The 19,063-nt window shown below is 37.4% G+C and overlaps 1 long non-coding RNA gene across 3 annotated transcripts in view; it reads left to right on the forward strand.

Moving 5' to 3' along the window:
* The window catches only part of LOC309644264, a 665,166-nt gene that overhangs the window by 196,374 nt on the left and 449,729 nt on the right, over positions 1–19,063 (forward strand). For all 3 annotated transcript variants that reach the window (XR_014254323.1, XR_014254324.1, XR_014254325.1), the window contains exon 3: positions 802–948. This is a non-coding gene — a long non-coding RNA (uncharacterized lncRNA). The remainder of the gene's footprint in view (positions 1–801; positions 949–19,063) is intronic.

Consider the following 19,063-nt stretch of genomic DNA (forward strand, 5'->3'; position numbering starts at 1 on the left):
GTACCATTTTAGCTGTATCCCACAAGTTACAATATGTGGGAATTTTCTCTTTTGTTTAGTTATAAGCATTTTCTCATTTCATATGATTTTTTTTGACCTTTCATTTCTTCAACAGCATTCAACACAGATTTTTTTTGTGTACCTACTGTGTGACAGGGTCTTTTCTAGAGCTTTGGGATATATCAATTAAAACAAATACACAGAAGGACAGAGATTTTTATGGTAGTGAGGTGATTAGTACCTGCCCATATATCTTTGGCTTATCTTTGTAGGGGGTCACTTGCAGACAGTTTCTGTACCTGCTGATGTCTTCCTGCATCTCTCAGCCTGAGGATGTTCTCTAGTCACAGAAGCAAGCTTGGCCATGTGGGTAGTCTAGAAATACTGTAGAGTTAGTGCTCAGGGCTATGGGATGATTCTGAACCACACCTCAACCAGTCTTTCTGAACTGGGTGGGATGGAGCCTGTTTTTCCAGTGGTAACCTGCTCAGTATCACATACTATATTGACTTTCTTCACTTTCCTCTCTCACTTCCCAACCCCTCACTGTGCTTTCTGGTATTGTCTTTCAAATGAACTACTTACATTCATATCTTTCTTTCAGTGTCTGGTTGAAACAAGCATTCATGAAGGTTACATTCTGGAGCAGGAGGCAAGAAACAATAGATGTAATAAATAAGTAAATTACACAGTATTTTACAAGCGGATAAATACTATGTGAAAAGAAAACGGTAGAGCAGGGTAAAGAGTTATTTGGAGAGATAGATGAGGGTTTGCAATTTTATGTATTTATTTATTTAGCTCTGCCTTCCAGGTCATTTCCAAGACCCTCTTCCCCACCTGGAACCAGATGCTGCTGTTAAATGACTTGGTGCTTTATGGAGACCAGAGGAGTTAATGGAGTCCCTGCCTTTAGTGGTGGTGGAGCTGTATGACAACAACGCAGTGGTGAGTGTCTCTGGGGCAGTGCTAACTATGCTTTGCTAAAAATGCCTCATTCAATTAACTTACCTTTTTTTTAAAAATTGAGATATAATTGACATACAACATTATATTAGTTTCAGGTGTACAATAGAATGATTTGATATATGTATATATTGTGACCTGATCACCACATTAGTTAACATCCATCACCAAACATATTTACAGGCTTTTTGGTATGTGATAAGAACTTTTAAGATCTATTCTTTTAGCAACTTTTAAATATATAATACAGGATTATTTAACTATAGTCACCATGCTGTACATTACATCCTCATGACATTTATTTTATAACATGGAAGTTTGTACCTTTTGATGACTTTCACCCATCTCACCCACCCCAGACCCCCTTTCTCTGGCAACCACCGATCTGTTCTCTGTATCTATGAGTTTTTTTTTGTTTGTTTATTTCTTTGTTGTTTTTAAAATATTCCACATGTAAGTGATATCATAACAGTATTTGTCTTTCTCTGACTTATTTCACTTAGCATAATGCCCTCAGGGCCCATCCATGCTGTTGCTAAAGGCAAGATTTCGTTATTTTTCTATGGCTGAATACTATTCCATTGTATATATATGCCACAACTTCTTTATCTTTTCATCTGTTGATGGACACTTAGGTTGTTTCCCTGTCTTGGCTATTGTAAATAATGCTGCAATGAACATGGGGGTGCAGATGTCATTTTGAGTTACTGTTCTTGTTTTTTTCTGCAGTTTTATATTGGGTGGTCTGGGTAGGCTTCACTGAGATAGTAGCATTTAAGCAAAGACTAAGGAAGTGACAAATTTAGTCATATGGTTCTCTGGGGGAGGAGCATTCCAGCTAGAGATACCGACTATGCATAGCCTAAGGGGAAGAAGGGGCTTGGTGTGTTTGAGGGACAGCAAGGACCTCAGTATGGCTGGATGAGCAACATGGAACCTAGGAGGAAAGAAGGATAAAAAGGTAGTGGAATCAGCTCATGTGAAGTCTTTTAGGCCATTAGATGCATTTTGGTTTTTACTCTGAGTGAGATGGGGAGCCACTTAGATTTTGTGAAAAGGAATGGCATGATTGGCTGTAAGTTTTAAAAGGACCTCTGGGGCTGCTGGGGTGGGAATGGTCTCTAGAGGGCCAACAGTAGCTCAAGATCTGTTTAGAGGCCATTGTCATATTTCAGATGATAGATAAAGTGGTTTGCTTGAGAGTAGGGACACCTAAGATGTTGGGTAGTGGTTACTCTCCAAATATTTTGAAGGTAGAGCCAAACAGATTTCCATATGATTGATCTATGGGATGTGAGAGGAAAGAAAGGGGTCAAGGATGAGTCCAGAATTTGGCTTTAGCTATATACTAGGCTGTACGAGGCTGTGGGTGGAGCAGGATTGGGGGAGAAACTCTTAGATATGTAACTTTGAGGTGTCAGAATATAGATATTTAAAGGCCCAAGATTGGATGACATCACCACGTGTGTGAGTGTAAAGGAAGAAGAATAAAGGTCAAAGATCTAAGCCACTGATGACTCCAACATGAAGAGATTGGTGAGAGGAGGAGAAATTTGCAAAACAGATCTAGAAGGAATGATCAGAGGAGTAGATTATGGTGTCCTGGGAGTCAAGTAAAGAAGTATTTTAAGGATCAACTGTACTAAATACCATTGAGTAGTCATAATGGATGAGGAATGAGAACTGGACATTGAATTTTTTTCCATTTTTATTGAGATATACTTGACATACAGCACTATATAAATTTAAGATGTACAGCGTAACGATTTGACTTACATATATTGTGAAATGATTAATAAGTTTAGTTGACATCCATCATCTCATACAGATACAGAAGAAAAGAGAAAGAAAGAAATGTTTTTTTCCTTGTGATGAGAGTTCTTAGGATTTATTCTTATATCAACTTTGAAATATGATATATAGCAGTTGTACGTCTCCTCTATTCTCTGTGGAGAATTTTCTTCTGGAGCTGTAATTAGACATGTTCTAGACCTTCTCATTTTATTTCCATGCCACTTTACCTCTATTTCACAGTTCACTTTAAAAAGAAAATTCTGAGGAGCATATAGTTTAATATTTTTAGCTCTGTTTATTTTTTATCTAATTTGCTCTTAACCCACTTGTCTTAGTCAATTAGGCTAGGGTATGCTGCAGAGACATTTAAATCCTAAACTCTTAATGGCTTTAAACATGAAGTTTATTTTTCATTCATGCAAATCCTTCTGAGTGTCCAGCAGTTTTGTAGAACAACTCCCTTTCACGCTGGGATCCAGGAATCCAGTTGGCCTACATTTTGTGGCTTTACCATTTCAACATGGGGATTCAGGGCATGCCACAGCAGGGAAAGAGAGAGTATGGAGAACTCATGACTGTTTGTAAGTGCTTCAGACTGGAAGGGACACATATGACTTCTGCTAATAGCCTGTTAGCCAGAAATAATCACATTGGCAACAAACTAATTTCAAAGGGGGCTGTAAAATTTAGAGGAACACATGGAATAATAATAACGACTTCTGCAAAACTTTTAAATTTCTATGTTAACTTAATGATTTGAATTGCCATATAAATGTATTAGCAATATAAAATTATATGTACAGCCTAATAAATGATTATGAATTTATGAAATGATTATAAATTTATAAATTATACATTCTCTTGCATAACTCCACCGAGGTTAAGAACATTATTAGCACTCTAAAGCCTACCTTTTGCCTCTCCTCATCATAATCTTCCCACCTCCAAATGTAACCATCAACCTGACTTTTACGGTACCCGTATCCTTACTGTTCTTTATAGTTTTCCACTTATAAATGAATCCCTAATAATATAGTTTAGTTTTGCCTGTTTTGGACGTTATATATACTATTTGTATTTTTTTTTTTTTTTTGCTTATGTCATGTGGTTCATCTGTGTTCTTGCATGTAGTTGTAGTTAGTTGATTCCATTTGTCAGCTACGGATGGACATTTAGATAGTTTCCCGGTTTTTTGTTTGTATGTTTGTTTGTTTGTTTTGGTGTCATGAACAATGTTGCTATAACCATTGTCATATCGTGTCCTAGTGTAATGAACATGAATTCCTCTTGAGTATTTATACATTAGTGGAATTGTTAGATCATAGGTAGGGGGTATTTTCCATTCTAATAGATAACGCCAAGCTTTTCCAAAGGGTGTGTCCTAACTTATTCTCTTACCAGCTGTATGTGAGAATATGAGATTCCCCTTGCTCTACATGCTTGCCAAATTTGACATTGTCAGACTTGAAAATTTGCCAACTGTGTTTTGGTATGTAATGGGGTGTTATTCTGTTTTTACTTGTTACTTCCCTGAGTACTAGTAAGATTGAACACTTTTTGATGTGTTCATTGGCCAACTGTGTTGTCTTTTTTTCCAGTTTTATTGAAATATAGTTAACATACAGCATGGTATAAGTTTAAGGTGTACAGATTTGACTTACATACATCATGAAATGATTAACACAATAAATTTAGTGAATGTTCATCATCTTATATAGATATAAAATTAAAGAAATAGAAAAAAATTTATTTCTTGTGATGAGAACTCTTAGAATTTATTCTCTCAACTTTCACATGTAACATACAGCAGTGTTAATTATATTTATCATGTTGTACATTACATCCCTAGTAATCATTTATAACTGGGAGCTTGTACCTTTTGACCACTTTCATTCAATTGCCCCTCCCTCCATCCCTACCTCTGGTAACCACAAATCTGATCTCTTTTTCTATGAGCTTGTTTGTTTGTTTGTTTTTGAAGTATAATTGACGTACAACACTATGTTAGTTCCTTTACACAACATAGTGATTCAATATTTCTATACATTGTTTAATGATCACCACAATAAGTCTAGTTACCATCTATCACCATACAAAGATATTACATAGTTATTGACTATGTTCCCCACACTACACATAGCCATATATATATACACACACACATATATACGTATATATGATTATTTTAAGTTGCTGATCTCTTAAGTTCAAATGTATTTTAACAATCCTGCACTTTTACCCACCCTTCATGTTTACTGTTTTGGAAGTCATATTTTACATTGTTTTGTTTTGTGTATCCCTTAACTACTTATTGCAGATATAGATGATTTTACTACTTTTGTCTTTTAACCTTCCTACTATGTTTATATACGGCTGACTTACTGCCTTTCCTGTATATTTGCCTTTACTACTGAGATTTTTCCTGGTGGGCAGGGCCGGGTTCCAGAGCTAATAAAATGGCATTCCAAAATACAGCTTGCCAACACCAATGTCCTCGTAGTAGAACAAGCTCCCCAAAATGGCTGCCGCCACTGTCTGTGTCCGTGGAATGAGCTTCCATTGCCTCCTGCCTCTCTGGGAGGCTCTGCAAGGGTACATCTGACCCAGGCCCCTTTCAAGTTATTGCTTCTGCCCTGGATCCCAAAGTGTGTGAAGTTTTGTACGCACCCTTTAAGAGTGGAGTCTATTATCCCACAGCCCTCCGGGTCTCCTGAAAGTAAGCCATGCTAGCCTTCGAAGCCAAACATTCTGGGGGCCCATCTTCCCAGTGCAGGACCCCTGGGCTGGGGAGCCTGATGTGGAGCTCGAAACCCTCGCTCTTTGGGGAGAACCTCTGCAATTGTAAATATCCTCCTGTTTGTGGGTCGCGCACCAGGGGGTATGCGTCTTGAGTATACTGTGTCTCCATCCCTCTAACCCATCTCATTGTGGTTCCTTCTTTATATCTTTAGCTGTAGAAGATCTTTTCTGCTAGTCTTTTGGTTTTTCTCATCAATAGTTGCTCTGTAAATAGTTGTAATTTTGGTGGGCCCATGGGAGGAGGTGAGCTCATGGGAGGAGGTGAGCTCAGGGTTTTCCTGAGCCATCTTGGCTACTCCCCACTGTGTTTCCTTTTTCACTTTTATTTATTTATTTATTTATTTATTTAGTGAAGTGCCTGTTCAAGTCTTGTCTATTTTTTAAATAACTAGGTTGTCTTTTTTTATTTCAGCAGTTTAAAAAAATTTTTAAATCCCTTCTAGATATATACCCCATGTCAGCTCATTTAAACCTTTGAATAGAGTAAACATGTTCACTTAAGTGTTTTTATCTGAATATTCTAATATCTACTGTCTAAGTGGATCTGGTCTTGTTATTTCTACTAACTTTTTGCTCATGGTAGCTTGATTCATCATGTGTTTGTTTGTTTGTTTTTTATTGTGAATTCATGTTCCTTGGGAGTTTATCTGTGGAAATTCTTTCAGATTTTGGTTTTAAGACGTTTTCTTCCAGAACACTTGTTGCCTCCACTCAGTGCCAAGGTGTACTCCTAATTCATGACCACTTTAAATTATTGGCTAAGGCTAGTGGGGAGCTGCGGAAGCAAGTAATATGATTTTTGCTCCAGTCCAATTGAGATTAGTCTTCTGGTTAAGAATTTTCAGGACAGGTGATCATTCCTCCTCAGCCCTAATGGATGAGGTAATGGAAATGAAATAGGCAGATATCTTTATTTCCTTCTTGTGCAGTATCTTTAAAAAATTCCAGTTTATTCTTTCACTAAGGTGTCAGCTCTAGGGGATTTTGCTTTTTGTGAGAGTCTCTGATCCAACTTCCCACTTGGTATAGTCCCTACATTTACCCCTGTTCTTTAGTCACACAGCCTGGTAAGCATGAAGCTCTGGGCCTCTAGGGGTCAGCAGATGTTCCCGTGACAGATACCGACATCAGCATTTTGTTCCCTATCGGATTCTGCTTCTTGTCACTTTCTCGGCCTCTGAGGATTGCTCTCAATTTCTCATCAGTTCTTCTATGCAGTTGTAGAGGTTTCTTTTCTATTCTTTCTTTCTGCTCCCCTACCCCACAAGGAATCCAGCTTTTTGAAATATTCTGTACTATGAGGATTTTTCATGAAATCTCATGTTTCTTACTGTGTAAAAATAATGAAGTATTTTTTTTCTTAAATAAGCTATAGATTCAAGATAATCATTATAAAATGTCACTCTCCCTTGCCTTATGTTACTTCTTGAATGGGATGGAAATTGTTGGGGTTAATCCTAACAGATTAGAAATGTCCATGTGAGTGGGCCATATGGGCCAGAGGGGAGAATACTTGAAAATTAATAATAGTGAGGGAAGCTGGCTGAGAGGATGCTACCTTCATATTGCACTTATTTGACCTTAGATGTCGTTAAGAGGAGCTAGGAAGGGAAAATATTTTGATTGGTGTTGCAAGTGATTTCACAAATTGCCTGTTTAAATTTAAAGATGGAAGAAATTAGAATAGAATTCATTTTGTTTGGAAATAGTGTGTTTAATATATTATTTAAGGTCGATTTAACAAATAATAAAATGTACACAATTGCCTTACAGATACTGTTGACTAACATGTGAACACTGACTTGCCAGTACAGTGGGTCCCTAATCTATATAATTTAACAACACATAGAAATTATTGGTCTAAAAAACTTTTATTATTAATGCAAAATGACCAATTTTGATTTTTGAGTTGTTTTTAGCTAGCAGTTGAAATTTATTCTTATTTTAAAAAGAACACCTCTGGCTGTTTAAATGTTGTTTAAGTTCCACGTTTAAAAATAAATCCATTAAACAGTAAAGTTCTTCATATGTTTTCATCTAAGCAAAAGCATATAAGTAGAGATTATTTTTTAACATTTATGAAGCACATTTTTGAATCTAGATGCAACTGCTAAAAGAAAATTCTGGTATTGTAATTTTAATTGTCCTTTTACTGATTTCTATTGCCTAAATTATATAATTTAAATGTTTCATGTATAATATACCTGATTTTTAAGAAACAATTTTACATAAGTGGAAGGCAAGTGTATATAAACCCTTATATAAATATACCAATTTCATTGCAGGTTAAAAATGGTTAGGCTTGAAGCTCAAGAGCAAATCATCTTTTATGAAAGAAAAATGAATTTTAATATGATTTAATAATTTCCTTTTTAGTTCCTCATCCACAAATTAAATATTAAATAAAACATTTACTTTGTAACTTAAGTTTAATTTATAAAACATGCCCATAGTATTGTTAAATTTATTATATACTTTATTGTTTTTGGCTGGGGCATTCTATGACTTAATAATTATGCAGTGTTGACTTGTGTATATTATTGTACAGATTTTATGGGTAACACTATCTTTTAAAGAACTTTTTCCCTATTAAGAAGTTAAGTGAGTTAAAAATGAATGCTAATATTTATTTTAAAATAGCCAATAAAGCAAAACTTTCCTTTTAGTCAGTTTTTAAGTGAAACTCTAATTTTTTAATTACTGGTTTATACTACTTCAGCCAGGACAAAATGTATTAAGAGTAGAATTTATATAACCAGTGGAAGGGACATTGATAGAAATTTTACCTTCTAAGGACTATTAAGTGTGGAGAAAACTTCCTGATTAAATGTTACTTAAGCTCCACTTTAAAAAATAAATCCATTAAATGATATTCCCTTGTGGCAGAGTGCTAATTGTTCTCCTGTAACCATCTCTCATTCTTCTTTTATAGAAATAACATCCCCCAGCCAAAGTTGTAACTGGGCACACAGCCATACAACTTGATCACCTTTCCCAGCCTCCCTGATAGCCAGACGTGAGCTGCAGGTACGTCTCTGCCACAAAAGTGTGCGTGCTAGTGATATGTGTAGCATTCTGGTCATATTCTCTGTAAAGGAAATTTCTTGCCCTTCATTTTCTCCTCTTCCTCTTCTGACAGTCTGACATACAGATAAGATGTTGCAGAGCTAGTTCTAGACCTACACAATAGGGTAGAACCCCAAGGGACAGCAAGACAAGAAAGAAGGACCTGGGTCCTTGGAGACCTTGTGGGACTGAACTTGCCTTTCTATCTACCAGTTCTGCACTGGGACCACCTACCAATTCTAGACTGTTAGAGAAGAAAGAAAAGAACTTCTGTCTTGACTGAGCCGACGGAGCCACTTTATTTTTGAGTCTCTTATAAATATACCTGTTTAGTCTATATCCTAACAATACATCTAAAAATAAGCTAATACAACTTCTATGTCTGTCCTGTTCAGTAAGGTCATCATCACCTTGTGGTTGTTGAGCACTTTAAATATGGCTAGTGAGATTGAGGAACTGAATCTTATTGTATTTAATTTAATTTTAATTCATTTAAATTTAAATAGCCCATGTAGCTAGTGGGTACCATATTGGACAACACAACTCTAAAATTTTAGACATTATGTATACAACTAATAAATGAAATTTTATACATTTATCAGATTAAAGTTTTACAGGGACAAAAACATTGTTTACAAAAATTCTTTTTAGATGAAATAACAGTAGACCCTTGAACAACACAGGTTTAAACTGAGTGAGTCCAATTATACATGGATTTTTTTCACTAAATACATACTACAGTACCACGTGATCTGTGGGTGGTTGAACCTGTGGATGTGGAACTGCTTATACAAAGAGCTGACTGTCAAGTTATACATGAATTTTTGACTTGATAGACAGTCAGTGCCCCTAACCCATGAGTTGTTCAAGGGTAAACTGTACAGTTGACATACAATATCATGTTAGTTTCAGGTGTACTACACAGTGATTTGACATTTGCATATATTATGAAGTGATCACGAAAATAGGTCTAGTAACCCTCTGTTTTGGTTATAGTAGCTTACAGTATAGTTTGAAATCATTGAGAGTGCTACTTCCAGTTTTGTTTTTCTTCCTCAAGATTGCTTGGCCTATTTGGGGTCTTTTGTGTTCCCGTACAAATTTTAGAATTATCTGGTATAGCTCTATGAAAAATGCCATTGGTATTTTGATAGTAATTGTATTGAATCTGTAGAATTGCATAGTATGGTCATTTTAACAATACTAATTCTTCCAATCCATGAACATAGTATATCTTTCCATTTTTTGTTTTCTTCAGTTTCTTTCATCAAGGTCTTATAGCTTTCTGAGTACCAGCTTTTACCTCCTTGGTTAAATTTATTCTTAGTTATTTTACTCTTTTTGACACAATTATAAATTGTATTATTTTCTTAATTTCTCTTTCTAATAGTTCATAGTTAGTGTAAAGAAATTCAACAGATTTCTGTATATTAATATTTTTATCCTGCAACGTTATTGAATTCATTGATGACTTTTAATAGTTTTTAGGTGGTGTCTTTAGGATTTTTTATATATATTGTCATGTCATCTGCAAGCAGAGACAGCTTTACTGCTTCCTTTTTAATTTGGATTCCTTTTGTTTCTTTTTCTTGTCTGATTGTTCTGGCTAGGATTTCCGATATTATGTTGAGTAAAAGTGGCAGGTGTGAGATGCTTGTCTTGTTCTTGATCTTAGAGGAAATGCCTTCAAGTTTTCACCAGTAAGCATGATGTTAGCTAAGGGTTTGTCATATATGGCTTTTATTATGTTGTGATGTGTGCTCTCTATACCCACTTTGTGAAGAGTTTTTATCATAAATAGATGTTGAATTTTGTCAAAAGCTTCTTCTGAATCTATTCAGATGATCATATGATTTTTTTTAATTTTTTTTAATTAAAAAAATTTCGTAAAATTTTTATTTATTTATTTACATCTTTATTGGAGTATAATTGATTTACAATGGTGTTAGTTTCTGCTGTGTAACAAAGTGAATCAGCTATACATATACATATATCCCCATATCTCCTCCCTCTTGCTTCTCCCTCCCACCCTCCCTATCCCACCCCTCTAGGTGGACACAAAGCACTGAGCTGATCTCCCTGTGTTATGCGGCTGCTTCCCACTAGCTACCTATTTTACATTTGGTAGTGTTTATAAGTCCATGCCACTCTCTCACTTCGTCCCAGCTTACCTTTCCCCCTCCCCATGTCCTCAAGTCCATTCTCTATGTCTGCGTCTTTATTCCTGTCCTGCCCCTAGGTTCATCAGAACCTTTTTTTTTTTTTTTGGATTCCATATATATGTGTTAGCATACGGTATTTGTTTTTCTCTTTCTGACTTACTTCACTCTGTATGACAGTCTCTAGGTCCATCCACCTCACTACAAATAACTCAATTTCGTTTCTTTTTATGGCTGAGTAGTATTCCATAGTATATATGTGCCACATCTTCTTTATCCCTTCATCTATTGATGGACATTTAGGTTGCTTCCATGTCCTGGCTATTGTAAATAGAGCTGCAGTGAACATTGTGGTCATGCCTGTTTTTGAATTAAGGTTTACTCAGGGTATATGCCCAGTAGTGGGATTGCTGGGTCATATGGTAGCTCTATTTTTAGTTTTTTAAGGAACCTCCATACTGTTCTCCATAGTGGCTGTATCAATTTACATTCCCACCAACAGTGCAAGAGGGTTTCCTTTTCTCCACACCCTCTCCAGCATTTATTATTTGTAGATTTTTTTTTTTAAAGTGATGACCCATTTATTTATTTATTTATTTATGGCTGTGTTGGGTCTTCATTTCTGTGTGAGGGCTTTCTCTAGTTACGGCAAGTGGGGGCCACTCTTCATTGCGGTGTGTGGGCCTCTCACTATCGCGGCCTCACTTGTTGCGGAGCACAAGCTCCATACGCGCAGGCTCAGCAATTGTGGCTCACGGGCTTAGTTGCTCCGTGGCATGTGGGATCTTCCCAGACCAGGGCTCGAACCCGTGTCCCCTGCATTGGCAGGCAGACTGTCAACCACTGCGCCACCAGGGAAGCCCTATATGTAGATTTTTTGAGGATGGCCATTCTGACCTGTGTGAGGTGATACCTCATTGTAGTTTTGATTTGCATTTCTCTAATGATTAGTGATGTTGAGCATCCTTTCATGTGTTTGTTGGAAATCTGTATATCTCCTTTGAGAAATGTCTATTTAGGACTTCTGCCCATTTTTGGATTGGGTTGTTTGTTTTTTTGATATTGACCTGAATGAGCTGCTTGTGTGTTTTGGAGATTAATCCTTTGTCAGTTGCTTCATTTGCAAATATTTTCTCCCATTCTGAGGGTTGTCTTTTGGTCTTGCTTATGGTTTCCTTTGCTGTAGAAAAGCTTTTAAATTTCATTAGGTCCCATTTGTTTATTTTTGTTTTTATATCCATTTCTCTAGGGGGTTGGTCAAAAAGGATCTTGCTGTGATGTATGTCATAGAGTATTCTGCCTATGTTTTCCTCTTAGAGTTTCATAGTGTCTGGCCTTACATTTAGGTCTGTAATCCATTTTGAGTTTATTTTTGTGTATGGTGTTAGGGAGTGTTCTAATATCATTATTTTACATGTAGCTGTCCAGTTTTCCTAGCACCACTTACTGAAGAGGCTGTCTTTTCTCTATTGTATACTCTTGCCTTCTTTATCAAAGATAAAATGACCATGTGTGCGTGGGTTTATCTCTGGGCTTTCTATCCTGTTCCATTGATCTATATTTCTGTTTTTGTGCCAGTACCATACTGTCTTGATTACTGTAGCTTTGTAGTATAGTCTGAAGTCCGGGAGCCTGATTCCTCCAGCTCTGTTTTTCTTTCTCAAGATTGCTTTGGATATTCAAGGTCTTTTGTGTTTCCATACAAATTGTGAAATTTTTTGTTCTAGTTCTGTGAAAAATGCCATTGGTAGTTTGATAGGAATTGCATTGAATCTGTAGATTGATTTGTGTAGTATAGTCGTTTTCACAATGTTGATTCTTCCAATCCAAAACATGGTATATCTCTCCATCTGTTGGTATCATCATTAGTTTCTGTCATCAGTGTCTTACAGTTTTCTGCATACAGGTCTTTTGTCTCCTTAGGTAAGTTTATTCCTAGGTATTTGACTCTTTTTGTTGCAGTGGTAAATGGGAGTGTTTCCTTAATTTCACTTTCAGATTTTTCATCATTAGTGTATAGGCTTGCAATAGATTTCTGTGCATGAATTTTGTATTCTGCTACTTTACCAAATTCATTGATTAGCTCTAGTAATTTTCTGGTAGCATCTTTAGGATTCTCTATGTACAGTATCATGTCATCTACAAAGAGTGACAGCTTTACTTCTTCTTTTCCAATTTGGATTCCTTTTATTTCTTTTTCTTCTCTGATTGCTGTGGCTAAAACTTCCAAAACTATGTTGAATAATAGTGGTGAGAGTGAGCAACCTTGTGTTGTTCCTGATCTTAGAGGAAATGGTTTCAGTTTTTTACCATTGAGAACGATGTTGGCTGTGGGTTTGTCATATATGGCCTTTATTATGTTGATGTAGGTTCCCTGTATGCCTACTTTCTGGAGAGTTTTTATCATAAATGGGTGTGAATTTTGTTGAAAGCTTTTTCTGCATCTATTGAGATTTTCATATGTTTTTTTATCCTTCGTTTCTGTTAATATGGTGTATCACAGTGATTTGTGTATATTGAAGAATCCTTGCATTCTTGGGATAAACCCCACTTGCTCATGGTGTATGATCCTTTTAATGTGCTGTTGGATTCTGTTTGCTAGTATTTTGTTGAGGTGTTTTGCATCTATGTTCATCAGTGATATTGGCCTGTAGTTTTCTTTCTTTGTGACATCTTTGTCTGGTTTTGGTATCAGGGTGGTGGTGGTCTCGTAGAATGTGTTTGGGAGTCTTCCTCCCTCTGCTGTATTTTGGAAGAGTTTGAGAAGGATAGATGTTAGCTTTTCTCTAAATGTTTGATAGAATTCGCCTGTTAAGCCACATGGTCCTGGGATTTTGTTTGTTGGAGGATTTTTAATCACAGTTTCAATTTCAGTGCTTGTGATTGGTCTGTTCATATTTTCTATTTCTTCCTGTTTCTGTCCTGGAAGGTTGTACGTTTCTAAGAATTTGTCCAGTTCTTCCAGGTTATCCATTTTATTGCCATATAGTTGCTTGTAGTAGTCTCTTATGATCCTTTGTATTTCTGTGGTGTCAGTTGTAATTTCTCCTGTTTCATTTCTAATTTTATTGATTTGAATCCTCTCCGTTTTTGTCTTCATGAGCTAGGCTAAAGTTTTATCAATTTTGTTTATCTTCTCAAAGAACCAACTTTTAGTTTTATTGATCTCTGCTATTGTTTTCTTTGTTTCTATTTCATTTATTTCTCATCTGATCTTTATGATTTCTTTCTTCCAAGTAACTTTGGTGGGTTTTTTTTGTTCTTCTTTCTCTAGTTGCTTTATGTGTAAGGTTAGATCATTTATTTGATATTTTTCTTGTTTCTTGAGGTGAAATTCAATTACTATAGACTTCCCTCTTAGAACTGCTTTTGCTGCATCCCATAGGTTTTGGGTCATCATGTTTTCATTGTCATTTGTCTCTATGTATGTTTTGACTTTCGGTTTCATTTCTTCAGTGTTCTCTTGGTTATTTAGTAGTGTATTGTTTAGCCTCCATATGTTTGTGGCTTTTTTGCAGTATTATTCCTGTAATTGATTTCTAATCTCACAGCATTCTGGTTGGAAAAGATGCTTGATATGATTTCAATTTTCTTTCTTTTTTTAAAAAAATTTTACAGGCATTTATTTATTTATTTATTTAATATTTAAAACTTCTTTATTGGAGTATAATTGCTTTACAATGGTGTGTTAGTTTCTGCTGTATAACAAAGTGAGTCAGCTATATGTATACATATATCCCCTCCCTCTTGTGTCAGTATTCTTAAATTTTCCAAGGCTTGATTTGTGACCCAAAACGTGGTCTATCCTGGAGAATGTTCCATGTGCACTTGAGAAGAAAGTGTATTCTGCTGCTTTCGGGTGGAATGTCCTATAAATATCAATTAAGTCTGTCTGGTCTATTGTGTCATTTAAAGCTTGTGTTTCCTTATTCATTTTCTGTCTGGATGATCTGTCCATTGGTTTATGTGGGGTGTTAAAGTCCCCCACTATTTTTGTGTTACTGTCGATTTCCCCTTTTATGGCTGTTAGCATCTGCCTTACGTATTGTGGTGCTCCTCTGTTGGGTGCATAAATATTTATAATTGTTATATCTTCTTGTATTGATTCCTTGATCATTATGTAGTATCCTTCCTTGTATCTTGTAACAGTCTTTATTTATAGTCTATTTTGTCTGATCTGAGTATTGCTACTCCAGCTTTCTTTTGATTTCCATTTGCATGGAATATCTTTTTCCATCCCCTCACTTTCAGTCTGTATGTGTCCCTAGGTCTGAAGTGGGTCTCTTGTAGATAGCATACATATGGGTCTTGTTTTTGTATCCATTCAACCAGTCTGTGTCTTTTGCTTTGAGCATTTAATCCGTTTACTTTCAAGGTAATTATCGGTATGTATGTTCCTATTACCATTTTCTTAATTGTTTTGGGTTTGTTATTGTAGGTCTTTTCCTTGTCTTGTTTTTCCTGCCTAGAGAAGTTCCTTTAGCATTTGTTGTAAAGCTGGTTTGGTGGTGCTGAATTCTCTTAGCTTTTGCTTGTCTGTAAGGGTTTTGATTTCTCTATTGAATCTGAATGAGATTCTTGCTTGGTAGAGTAATCGTGGTTTTAGGTTTTTCCCTTTCATCACTTTAAATATATCCTGCCCCTCCCTTCTGGCCTGTGGAGTTTTTGCTGAGAAATCAGCTGATAACCTTATGGGCTTTTCCTCGTATGTTATTTGTTGCTTTTCTCTCACTGCTTTTAATATTTTTTGTTTGAATTTAATTTTTGTTAGTTTGATTAATATGTGTCTTGGCATGTTTCTCCTTTGGTTTATCCTATATGGGACTTTCTGTGCTTCCTGGACTTGAGTGGCTATTTCCTTTTCCATATTAGGGAAATTTTCAACTATAATCTCTTCAAATATTTTCTCAAACACCTTCTCCTTCTTTTCTTCTTCTGGGACCCCTTTAATTCAAATTGTTGTGCATTTAATGTTGTCCCAGAGGTCTCTGAGAGTGTCCTCAATTCTTTTCATTCTTTTATCTTTATTCTGCTTCTCGGCAGTTATTTCCACCATTCTGTCCTCCAGCTCCGTTTTCCGTTCTTCTACCTCAGTTATTCTTTTATTGATTCCTTCTAGTGTATTTTTCATTTCAGTTATTGTGTTGTTCATCACTGTTTGTTTGTTCTTTAGTTCTTCTACGTCCTCATTAGACATTTCCTGTATTTTCTCAATCTGTGCCTCCCATCTATTTCCAAGATTTTGGATCATCTTTACTATCATTTCTCTGAATTCTTTTTCAGGTAGGTTGCCTTCTTCCTCTGCAGTTATTTTGTCTTGTAGTTTTTTACCTTGCTCCTTCAACTGTAACATATTTTTTTTGTCATCTAATTTTTTTGATGGGTGGGTCTGTGTTCCTGTCTTGCTGGTTGTTTGGCCTGAGGTGTCCAGCACTGGAGTTTGCAGCCATTTTGTTGGTGCTGGATCTTGGTGCTGAGGTGTGGCCCTTCTGGAGAGCTCACACCAATTACTATTCCCTGGGGTTTGAGGTTTGCTGTCAGTCCAGTGGTTTGGACTCGGTGCTCCCACCACTGGAGCTCAGGCCCAGCCCTTGGCCTGGGACCAAGACCCTGTAAGTCACATGGCGTGGCCAAAAAAAAGGCAAGAAACAAAAAGGAGAACAATAACAAAGAATAAAAAATAAAAGTAGCAAAATAAAAAATGTAGTAGAAAAAATAAAAATAAAAATGAAATAACAATAACTAACAGAAAAAAAAGAAAAAAAGGCCAGAAAAGGCCTTGGCAGTGGGTGGGGGGTGGTGGCGGGGCTCAGGCCCAGGATCCTCGTGGCCAGAAGAAGCCCTTGCAGTGGGGGGCTTAGGCCCAAGACCTGTGCAGCCAGAAAAGCCCTTGGGGGGAGGCAGGGCTTAGGCTCAGGACCTGCCAGGCCAGAAAAGGCGTTGGTGGCAGTGGGTGGGGGGCTTAGGCTCAGGATCTGTGTGGCTGGAAAAGGTCTTGGCAGGGCGGACAGCGTTTAGTCTCAGGACCCACGTGGCCGGAAAAGGCCTTGGTGGCTGGGGCTTAGGCTCAGGACCCATGCAGTCAGAAAAGGCCTTGGTGGGTGGTGGGACTTAGGCTCAGGACCCACACAGCTGAAAAAGGCCTTGATGGAGCAGGGGCTTAGGTTCTAGACCCGTGTGGCCAGAAAAGTCCTTGGTAGGGGTGCAGGGCTTAGGCTCCAGACACATGTGGCCAGAGGGGCCCCCTTAGGGCAGAGGTTCAGGCCTGGGATCCCAGCAGGCTCACCTGGGCCAAGTGGAGGGGAGATACTGGCTGCATTCCCCTCTGATCCGCTGAAAGTCTCTTCCCTTCCCTGCTGATACCCTCACTGTGGGTGGGCCCCTCCAAGCGTGGGAACCCCTCCCCTCCCCCAGCTGCCCTCAGGGGCACCAGTTCCTTCCCGCCTCCACTTTTCCTTCCCCCCCTTCCCCTGACACGTCCTACCCGGTCACGCAGGGATTCCTCCCATCCCCTTAGGTATCTGAGGTCCCCCACCAGCGCCTGCCATTTAGGTTTTTATCCTCTCTTCCAAGTTGAAAATGTACTTTTCATTTTTCTTTTTATTGAAAAATTTTATTTCTCTTCCATTACCATTTTGAAAGGAGGAGGAAGAAAAGTATTTGACTTCAGGAATCATAGAATTTTTCAACTGACACGGGCTTTGGAGATCATTGGTGCATTCCTTTCACTTTACAGGTAAAAAATGGAATGCTCAGAGAGGAAACTTGCCCTAAGTTGTATATATGTGTATATATGTTTGTGTACACACACACACACATACACACACACACACACACACCTTCTTAAATCTTTAAAATTATTAGTCATACTGTTACTAGAGGTGGGGGACCCCTTCCAGGGCTCTTGTCTAACACTCGGAAATGAATTGTCCACGGAGACTCATGTACTGAGCAAGCAAAAGACTTTATTGGAAAAGGGTGCTCTAGTGGAGGGCAGCAGGGTAAGGGAGCCCAGGAGAACTGCTCTACCATGTGCTAGCAGTCTCAGGTTTTATGGTAATAGGGTTAGTTTCTGGGTTGTCTCTAGCCAATCATCTTGCTTGTGCCCATATTTGGCCTGATTCAGGTCCTTCCTGGGGGTGTGCACATTTCTCAGCCAAGATGGATTCCAGCGTGATGGTTTCTGGCAGGTTGGCAGGACATATTGTGGGCTGGCATCTCCTCCCTCCTATTGGCCCCTCCCACATTCTTCGGGCTGGTGGTAGCTTGTCAGTTCCACGTTCCTTGCCGGGATCTTCTGTTGTGAGATAACTCAAGCAAGTGGTTATTTCTGGGCATGGCCAGGGCTGGCAGTTTCAGTCAATGGTTTCCTAACAATACTCCTCAGAATTGAGCTTTATTGAGTTCCCTGTAGGTATGTCAGGATTCCCCGACAGATTTGGAGATGGATCAGAACATCCTGGGGTCTGGACTAAGACTGATGCTCTCTCCCTAATAGACTGCTCTGAGGCTGGGGATTAAATCAACCTCTCTCAGACCAACCTCAATCTGTTCAGAAACTGAAGGGATCATCAATCTGCTCCATGTTTAGAATGGGAATAAAGATGATGCCAGAGGGACAGTTAAGGTCTTAGGTTAGCCTGAGCTCATACAATTTCTGTGTCTGCCATGATTGTTCTATATTCTAAGAAATTTTCAAGATAAATGGTATGCCTTATGACTGAATTCTAGCAATAAAAATATTGGGCAAAAATTAGATAATTCTGGAAATCATGGAAATCATCTTGTTCAATTTCCTTATTTACAGGATAGTAAAACAAATCTGGTTTAAGTTTTATAGGACATTTAATTATTGTGGCAGCAAAATACATAATGAGCAATTTGTTCTAACTTTTTTAAGACTCAGAATAAAAATAAGCAACAATGTACTTTAATTAGATATAAAGTAGTTTCTGATTAGGGTGTTTTTGGATTATTAGAGTTAAAACTTTCTACATAATATTTTAAGCCATTTTAATTTCAAATAGATATCAGATAAACATAACCAGTATGCTGTATTCATTAAAAACACATTTTGTAATTTTGCAGCACAGTGGAAGCTGAGGGGTGAACATCCATTATCATTACCATCATATCTAATAAGATAAATTTAACATAATCTAAAATTATGATTGTTATTCCCCCATCCCTGGTAGGAGCTTTTTAAAATTTTTTTTGTACTTTCTTGTATTTGCTTCTTTGGATCTCTTTTGGAAAGAGCATAAGGGTAAAAAAATTAT

Source organism: Balaenoptera physalus (assembly GCF_965194825.1).
Source record: "Balaenoptera physalus genome assembly, chromosome: 15".
In the NCBI taxonomy this organism is placed as follows: domain Eukaryota; kingdom Metazoa; phylum Chordata; class Mammalia; order Artiodactyla; family Balaenopteridae; genus Balaenoptera; species Balaenoptera physalus.